Genomic DNA, 9,125 nt, shown 5'->3' with positions numbered 1-9,125 from the left:
TTGCTGGATTTCAAGCTGTACTACAAAGCTGTGATCACAAAGACAGCATGGTACTGGCACAAAAACAGACACATAGACCAATGGAACAGAATAGAGAACCCAGAAATGGACCCTCAGCTCTTTGGGCAACTAATCTTTGATAAAGCAGGAAAAAACATCTGGTGGAAAAAAGACAGTCTCTTCAATAAATGGTGCTGGGAAAATTGGACAGCTATATGCAAAAGAATGAAACTTGACCACTCTCTCACACCATACACAAAGATAAACTCCAAATGGATGAAAGACCTCGATGGGAGACAGGAATCCATCAAAATCCTAGAGGAGAACATAGGCAGCAACCTCTATGACATCGGCCGAAGCAACCTTTTTCATGACATGTCTCCAACGGCAAGAGAAACAAAAGATAAAATGAACTTGTGGGACTTCCTCAAGATAAAAAGCTTCTGCACAGCCAAGGAAACAGTCAAAAAAACTAAGAGGCAGCCCACGGAATGGGAGAAGATATTTGCAGATGATGCTACAGATAAAAGACTGGTATCCAAGATCTACAAAGAACTTCTCAAACTCAATACGCGAGAAACAAATAAATCATAAAATGGGCAGAAGATATGAACAGACACTTTTCCAATGAAGACATACAAATGGCTAACAGACACATGAAAAAGTGTTCAAAATCATTAGCTATCAGGGAAATTCAAATCAAAACCACACTAAGATACCACCTTACACCAGTTAGAATGGCAAAAATAGACAAGGCAAGAAACAACAATTCCTGGAGAGGATGTGGAGAAAGGGGATCCCTCCTACATTGTTGGTGGGACTGCAAGTTGGTACAGCCACTCTGGAAAACAGTGTGGAGGTCCCTTAAAAAGTTAAAAATTGAGCTACCCTATGACCCAGCCATTGCACTACTCTGGGTATTTACCCCAAAGATACAGACGTAGTGAAGAGAAGGGCCATATGCACCCCAATGTTCATAGCAGCATTGTCCACAATAGCCAAATTGTGGAAGGAAACGAGATGCCCTTCAACATGACTGGAAGGAGGACTGGATTAAGAAGTTGTGGTCCATATATACAATGGAATATTACTCAGCTATCAGAAAGAACGAGTTCTCAACATTTGCTGCAACATGGACGGCACTGGAGGAGATAATGCTAAGGGAAATAAGTCAAGCAGAGAAAGACAATTATCATATGATTTCTCTCATCTATGGAACATAAGAACTAGGAAGATCGGTAGGAGAAGAAAGGGATAAAGAAAGGCGGGTAATCAGAAGGGGGAATGAAACATGAGAGACTATGGACTCTGAGAAACAAACTGAGGGCCTCAGAGGGGAGGGGGATGGGGGAATGGGATAGACTGGTGATGGGTAGTAAGGAGGGCACGTATTGCATGGTGCACTGGGTGTTATACGCAACTAATGAATCATCGAACTTTACGTCAGAAACCAGGGATGTACTGTATGGTGACTAACATAATATAATAAAAAAAATAAAAAAAAACAAAAACCTCCGCCAGCTGAGTACCTGCTAAGTTGCCAGAAAGTGCAGGTACTAGAGAAGACACAGGGTGAGGGAGGCCGAGTGTCGGGTCCCGAGGAGCACGAACCCCAGGAGAGGGGCAGGCATGCTCACGCAGAGGACAAGGAATGCTCACACAGTGAAGAAGGGGACAGGCCCTGAAGCAGATCTGCTAACACTGGTGAGGCGTCCCCTGGCACACAGGCGACTGCCACGTGTGGGTATCGAGGAGCAAGTGCAGGCCCTTCCAGCAGGGAAAGGAATCCCTCTGTGGATGGTTTATGGAGGAGGCAGTGAGGCCATGGCCCAGTGTGAAACCTCTGAGCATCAGTCCTTCGCCTCTGCCCTGGGTGCAAGAGACCTGCAGGGTGAGGCCAGAGGCCAGAGGCCAGTTCCCAAGTCCCAGGGACGGGTTCACAGGGAGAAGGGCAGCGACCGTGTGATCAGGATGAAGTAGGGAGAGCAGAGGACAAAGGGAGGGGGACTGAGGCCCAACTCTGCACAGTTTTTTGATTCTGAAGCTCCACAGCTGTGAATGGTACCCGAACGCACACACAGGAGCCTCCTCTGGGTGCTGCTGGCCTGAGCGTCTGTGTAGACCCACGGGCAGCCCCCAGGCTCCATACTGAGGCCTCACAATGCCGATGTTGCTGCTGTGGCCTGCCTGCGCTGACGCTACACGGGCAGACGAGCAAGGCTGTGCACCAAGCAGCCTCACTGACGGAGGCGGCAGTGGCCCAGGTCTGGGCTGCCGTACTCTATGCCTCGACTCTGCAGATGACTCAGGCAGCTCTCTTCCTCAAAGGCATCTGGCAGGGCACACGGCTCATTGCGGGGTCAGAGAGCTCCCCTGAGAACTTCCATGAGGAAGCCCAGCTGCTGTCCTTAGTGAGACCAACGTGTCTTCACGGAACGCTGTTCCCAGAACCACTCAGGGGTGGCTGCAGGCACCGAGGACTTCTTCCCTCGGGGCTCACGTAAGCGCGAGGGACAGAAGCGCAAGAAAGGCACCAGGGTTGTGCCCAGGCCAGGCAGTCGCCTACAACTCGCCAGTGTCACAAGAGCCCTCTCCTGTTCCTCCACAAATGTGCCTGCTCGCTGGAGCTCATATCCGCCGAACTGCGCACCGGGGAAACACAGTGTGACGCGTGTAACCATGACCACGGGGTCACAGGCACAGGAAGTGACACTGGCATCAGTTGCCAGATTTGAGAGGGGCAGCTGGGGCCCTGAGAGCATCCTCTCTTTCTCCCAGGCACACAATGACCTTCTGCCTGCCCACACTGGGGAAGAGCATGTCAAAGTCCTACGTGTGCACACAGGTAAGACGGAGGATCAGACCAGGTCTGCCACCTGTTTTCCTTGACACGTTTATCTGATTTAATCCGTCCGGGGAGTCTTCATCTTCTGTGCTCACAGATCAACCTTAAAAGTCTACTAAGTTTCAAAAGATTCTACTTCTATTCATTCATTCATCAACTTTTTGAGTGCCTAATAATAAAAGCATTTTTTCTAAATATCTCTTTTAACACACATTTACACAATGCTGTGCTTCTCTGGCTGTTTTAGTGGTTTGAGCAGTAAAGCATTGTTCCGTGGGCTTCATTTTCATGTGCTATAACAAATGTGATCTCAGTATGTCCTTGAAGCATTTTTATTTTATCACCGGAATTTCAAGTGTTTGATTTGGAAAGTGATGGTTCACCAGCAGGGCAATATTGACTAAAGATCTTTTAAAGGAAGATTTCTACATTTGCTTTAAACACGCGGTGTCTGCTCTTCATGTGGGAGGCCGTCTGGGGAGAAGATACAAAGCATGACAACAACTGGTGTCTCTCGGAGCTCCGGCTTTCTCAACGTGGCCGCAGCACGCACTGGTGCGCCGACTTCGGGCAAACCACCCTCGGACCGAGCCTGTTGCTGGAGCCTGCCTGCACCACCTCCAAGGTCCCATTCGTTCCGGCTCCAGCAGACATTATCTTCAGTATTAAAACGTACCGAGCATTTGACATTCGTACAGCACCCAGCAGGCAACACGGAGGGTCCAACAAGGAACAAGCCACCATCGCTGACACCCCTTGCCAGACCCCAAATCCAGACTTCATCACGGGTGGGCTGGACTCCAGAGCAGTGTGCATCCTCACCAACCCCTTCAAGGGGCCTCAGCCAAGACACCAATCTTTGTCTTCATTTCTCTAACAACATAACAAGACAGGACTTTTGTTTCCCTCAATGGAATGATATAAAATTAACTGTACAATATTTATGAAGCCCTCTTAATTTCTCTAAAAAACAAACAAACAAAACCAAACTGCCCTATTTTTGCAAGGTATTACTACCGTCCTTACTTCTGAGTGTGTTCGAGGCTCAGCACAAAGACTAGTGGAATGGTCTCTGTCCTTAAGAAATGCACTGTCCAGTGACTTTCCTTCTCACAGAAAAGCCTGTAGACCTGCCTGCTCATTTATGCCAGGGGGCCAGCAGGCTTTTCTGCAAAGGGCCAGAGCGACATACTTCTGGGGGCGTTACGGTATCTGTCACAGCTCTCAACTCTGCTGTCATGGTGTGAACTTTACTTTGGGACACTGAAATCTGAATTTCATATCATTTCCACATGTCACGAAATAAGACTCTTCTCTGATTTTTCTCCTAACCAATTAAAAATGTAAACCTTGTTCTGAGCTCACAGGTCATTCAAAAATAGGTGATGAGCCAGATCTGGCCTAAGGGCCGAGGCTGGCTAAGGCTGGGTGTGAGCTTTCGGCAGAGTGAGAGTGCATTTCAGGTTTCGCTGGCAAGATACAGACGTGATCTGGAGAGTCGATGGCACAGACTGACTTTAAATTTCTACTGGTGAGCTTTACAGCTTCTCTATAACCTAAAAAACAATTCCTGCTTAATTCAGAATTGTCAACGCAACAAACTTCACAGGGGCTTAGTCCACGTTTACAGTCCAGCTCTGGATACTCTCCCGATCTAGGTGACAAGAACAGTCAGGGTCGTGCGTTCGCTCACGGGGGTCGCGGGAAGCCAATGACCTGTGTGACCTCTGTGCTCCGACACATATCTGCAGCAACCTGCCCCACGAGAGGCCCGGCAACACTGTTCACTTTATGCAGTCAGTTTCATGAGTTACCTGTGGGTGTAAAATGTTTTTTCAAGAGCCTGCAATTCGAGGATACTCCTCACCCTGGTCGTTTACCTTTCGGCAAGCTCGTACTCCAGCTTCGGTCCCAGGCCGAGGTGCTTCTGGGAAGAAGCCGCAAGCACCCTGGCTCTTGGAGCCCCAGCCAGGCACCCGCACTCCTCTCTGGGGAATGGTGAGTGGGCTTCCAAACAGGTGCAGGTGGCCAGGAGCACGCACAAGCAGGTGTGTGCACCTCTGCCCCCCATACCCTGCCCAGTACCACCGGTCACATGGAGCACAGATCACCACCAGGCAGACACCACTCCTAACCTCCCCTTTCCAAGTCCACAAAAACCCTCTATTTTAAGGCAAGTGCTGGCTCTGGTAAGAAGCCGGGTGAGTGGGGGCTCATCAGCCTCTCAGAGAAACTGCAGCCCCTACGTGTGAGAATGCAGCCGGCTCCCACCGGCCACAACGCGCCCATCAGACCACAGGTCTCATCCGGTGAGTGTACCTCACCTTCAGCAGGTAAGAACCTCTTCCCCAACAAAAGTAATTTAGTGCCACTCCCTAACAGTCGTGGAGAGGCTTTATTTTATCTTAACAATCTCCGCTCTTAACATGTCACCAAACGGTGGCACTCCACTGAACCTACGCTTTGTTTATTTACTTATTTTTCCTTAAATGATTTAAGCTACATTCTTCCCAGAGATGGGTCATCACCATTACCAAAGCGAGGAATCTCCTGCTCCTTTGCTAGAAACAGGCCCTCGGACTTATCAGTCCCCATTTTACTTCTGGGCAGTACTGCCGAGTCTGTCACAGTCACTCCAGCAAACGGGGAGCACAGAAGGTGTTCGGGAACTACACAGGGAGACGCTCTGTGGTTCTGATGGGGGCGCGAGCATGCGTGTTTCCCTGCCTTCGTGGCCCACCCACCTCTCCCTCCCAGGTCCGCCAGCAGGTCCCTGACCTAGGCTCCCTCCGAGGAGGCCTGCATTTCATAAATGGACACATTAAGGCCCTCGTCTACAGGGATTCTTTCCTCTGTGGGTTCGTGGTCTGGCACCTGCTATCATTTAAAACATTGCTTGCAAACGTTTTTCAGATGGACGTTATTTGAGAGTAAGGAACAAGATCAAAGGATGAAGTCCAAGATCCAACTTGGACTCTGAAAACCGCCTGAAGAGATGCTAAAATGCCGTATTACTTTCTTCATATTCTGCCGGTTAGACATCAGACAGTGCTCCAGCAAGATGACTTGGCCTCACATGAACATTCAGGAAACGCACAGATAAAGTTACACACTGTAGATCTGCTCCACAAAACCTGGCCTCGCTGCCAGGAGGCACTTCACCAAGCGTTTACTGGGCACTGCTTTAAGCTAGCTACCGGGCATTACAAACAAGAATAAGATACAGTCCCAGCCCTCCAGAGCCTACAGTTTAGTTGTAGAAACAAATCTCTCCTGTACAAGATGAGCCAAGAATGACTGACGAAGACCTCATATAGCAAGAACAGTGTAGAAGGCCAGGAAGAAGACGAGTGCGGACATCTCTTTGGCCTGTCACTCTTGGCGAGTCCTGATGTTCAATCTGAATCCCTGTCTCTTTGTTCAGATGTAAACATCGAGAAGGAAGTCTCCTGTTAGCTTCGGCTTACCATATTTTGGTCTCAGAAAATCCAAATGGCCGCAAAGTGTGAAGAGCTTCACAAAAACAAATATAGGCATTCAACTCCACATGAACAAGGCAGCAAGTAGGAGCTGCGGGAGATAGGAGATGGTATGGTGTTTGCCTTCCCAGCAGGCAAGGCAGAAAACAGGACGGGCCCAGAGCCCTCTCTCCTGCGTCCTCCTTCTCTGCCACTTCTGCTCTGCCTTCTACTTCCGTGCTTTGATGCCGTAAGTTGTAGGGTCCTAGCTTTGCTTTTCAAGCCAGGAGCTAATCACATAAATCCCAAACCATTCCACAATCACCCATGCCCACGTGTGCACAGGAGCTGCGGCTTCCATGACTCTGGCTTGCCCACCAGAGACTATGAGCCATAGCGGTTAAGTTACAAGTCATCAGTTACCTGAAGGGGACGGCCCAGGGCAGACCACACACCACAGCTGCCTCTTCAGCTCTGCTGGGAGCTCCATGAGAGATGTGTCAGAGGCAGAGGGGGCTTTGCGAAGCGGGCTTCTCCACAGGGGCCACACCTGCACAACCACTCTGCTGAATCAAGCAGGCTCCAGTCATATCAGCAGGGTGCTGGGCACTGGAAAGCAATGGGAAAAAGCACCATCTCTTCCTCCAACGAGGCCTTCATCTAGGAGAGGAAGAAGATCACGAAAATCCCACACAGGACACGCAGCTTTCCCACCGAGGTCCCCACCATAACAGCCTGCCCTGGGCTCCACTCCCCAGCTACATCGCTGGCATGCCAGAGTGAGGCACAGTGAGTATATCTGGAAGAAGTCTAGAATGGGAAAGGTATCGTTTCATAACAAAGACAAATAAATGGTGTGCCACAGGCTCAAAAGGGGAGAGAAGGCAGCACAAGACCTTGTGCCCAGTGGGGCTGGCAGCTGAGTATTTCCTAACCTTTGCTTCAGTGACCTCGTGCCACGTAGGCGCAACTCTACTGAGGGCCAAAGGCGAGAGGGCGGAGCAGACCAAGCAAACCTGCAGCGAGCGTCCTCTGAAGAACGAGACGGGCAAGCGATGGGCTGGAAATGTTCACTGCAGAAGCTTTTGGTGTTTTTCAGTGGAGGGACATCTGACTTTATCCACTAGAGGACAGAGCCAGTCATAGACCAAGTTAAAGACAGAGGACGAAGACGAAGACAAAGACAGAGGGAGGGGCCGTCAGCACAGCAAACCCCCAGGGAGGGCAGAGGGCTCAGGCTCCAGGCCCAGGTGGAAAAGACAGGCCTCGCTAGGAAGCCCCAGGGTGAAGGGTGGCGCTGCCCTGGCACCTGTCATGAACAGCACAGCCATTTTAAGTAAAATCTTCCAGATTATTTCTACAATTCCACAACTTAAATGATGAAAGTATGGAAGCTTTAAAAAGCTACATGCTGCACTAGAAGATCATGAAGACTCACAGACTATTAGAGTCTTGGAGGTTGAGGGTGGCTATTCTAACTCATACAACAGAGACCCTGCAAGAAAGGGACAAAGAGTATGGTGTGGAGAAGCCATGATGACGGAACCTCATTGTGAGTGCCATGTTCAGCTGGTGGGAACCACGGTCCCAGTGAAGGCGCCACTCAGGCAGCTGAGTGCCCAGAACAAGCAAGATGGCAGTAAAGTCAGGTCTTGCCTGAGGCCTCTGGGGGATATTTCCACCAGAAGCTGCTGCTGGCATGGACACTGACTGACCTTCACACTCCAGGACTGTGCACACGACTCACCCATCTGAGACTCCTGGTCCACCATGGACCAAACCGTGCTCCCCGCATGTGCACCGTGCCGCTGGTGCTGGTACAAGGTCTGACTCACGGTGCACACCAATACCACTACCGCGCGTGCGCCCCAAGAACTGTGCGTCCGGTAAATCCTGGAAAGTCCTCACCGTGGCAATGAAATGTGATGCTTACAACACGTCAGTTTCTGATGAGGTACAGCTCCAATTTCATAATAGAATTTTCCTTCCATTAACTCATATTTCTTTCCTTTTATCCCCCCATCAAAGATGACCAAGCATTTTCCAATGAGCAGTGATGAGTATCAGAAAAGGTGGCTCTGAAAACGCTCAGACAATGCTCCCCAAGTCCTTGGCACAGAAGAGAGAAATCAGGAATGTTCTAAACATGGGGAGCCTTCCATCTCGAAGGAGGCTGGAGTCAGCCAGGAGGGGGACCTAGCACAGCAGAGAAACTGATGAGCAAAGAGACTAGGACGGTTCCTTTGGCTCTGCCCAGAAAGAGTGCCAAGAGGGATTTAAAGGAACTGCCCTGCTCGGGGCAGGGTGGGGCAGGGGGGAGCCAAAGGCTTCTGCAAGCAGGCGCCGGTCTGCTTGCTGTGCACGCTATTTGGCTCAGCAGTAGCAGGGTGACAACCCCAATACCTCTTATTTTCTAGAGGACTTTACAAAATGCTCTGGGCATGTACCCACATCTGACAAAATACCACTGGGTGAGTGAGGCAGCGGCTGCTCCCTTTACATTCCTATACAAGTACACGCACGCCCACATCAGGCACTGGGGATCCCGGGCGCCCAGGGCTCCCCCTGCCACACGCCACGGACACCTCATGGCACACGACTATTCCTCTACCCTTGCAACCTCGTCTTAAATTCAACAGATGTAAGAACCCAAGAACCCCCCTACCCAGAGCTGCTTAGAGAGGTGCTTCACAGGTTACCTGTTCGCTGTGTGATCCAGTCCACCGTTAAGCGGACTTTCCCTCCTAACTGTACAGACATCCCACCTTCGTCCTGGGTACGCCCCTATCTCCGTGAGTGTTCTCACAGGGGCTGTACAAGCC

At 50.3% G+C, this 9,125-nt stretch overlaps 1 protein-coding gene across 11 annotated transcripts in view; it reads right to left on the bottom strand.

Moving 5' to 3' along the window:
• The window catches only part of FAM120B (family with sequence similarity 120B), a 107,697-nt gene that overhangs the window by 52,454 nt on the left and 46,118 nt on the right, over nucleotides 1–9,125 (bottom strand). The window contains exon 7 of one of the 11 annotated variants that reach the window (XR_005834437.1): nucleotides 6,727–6,963. The exons of the other annotated variants lie outside the window; for them this stretch is intronic. The gene's annotated coding sequence lies outside the window, so the exon portion shown is untranslated. The remainder of the gene's footprint in view (nucleotides 1–6,726; nucleotides 6,964–9,125) is intronic. 11 annotated transcript variants of the gene reach the window in all.

Source organism: Ursus maritimus, unplaced genomic scaffold, assembly GCF_017311325.1.
Source record: "Ursus maritimus isolate PB19 unplaced genomic scaffold, ASM1731132v1 scaffold_13, whole genome shotgun sequence".
Classification (NCBI taxonomy): domain Eukaryota; kingdom Metazoa; phylum Chordata; class Mammalia; order Carnivora; family Ursidae; genus Ursus; species Ursus maritimus.
The sequence above is the reverse complement of the archived record's forward strand: the minus strand, read 5'-3'. Positions and strand labels throughout refer to the sequence as shown.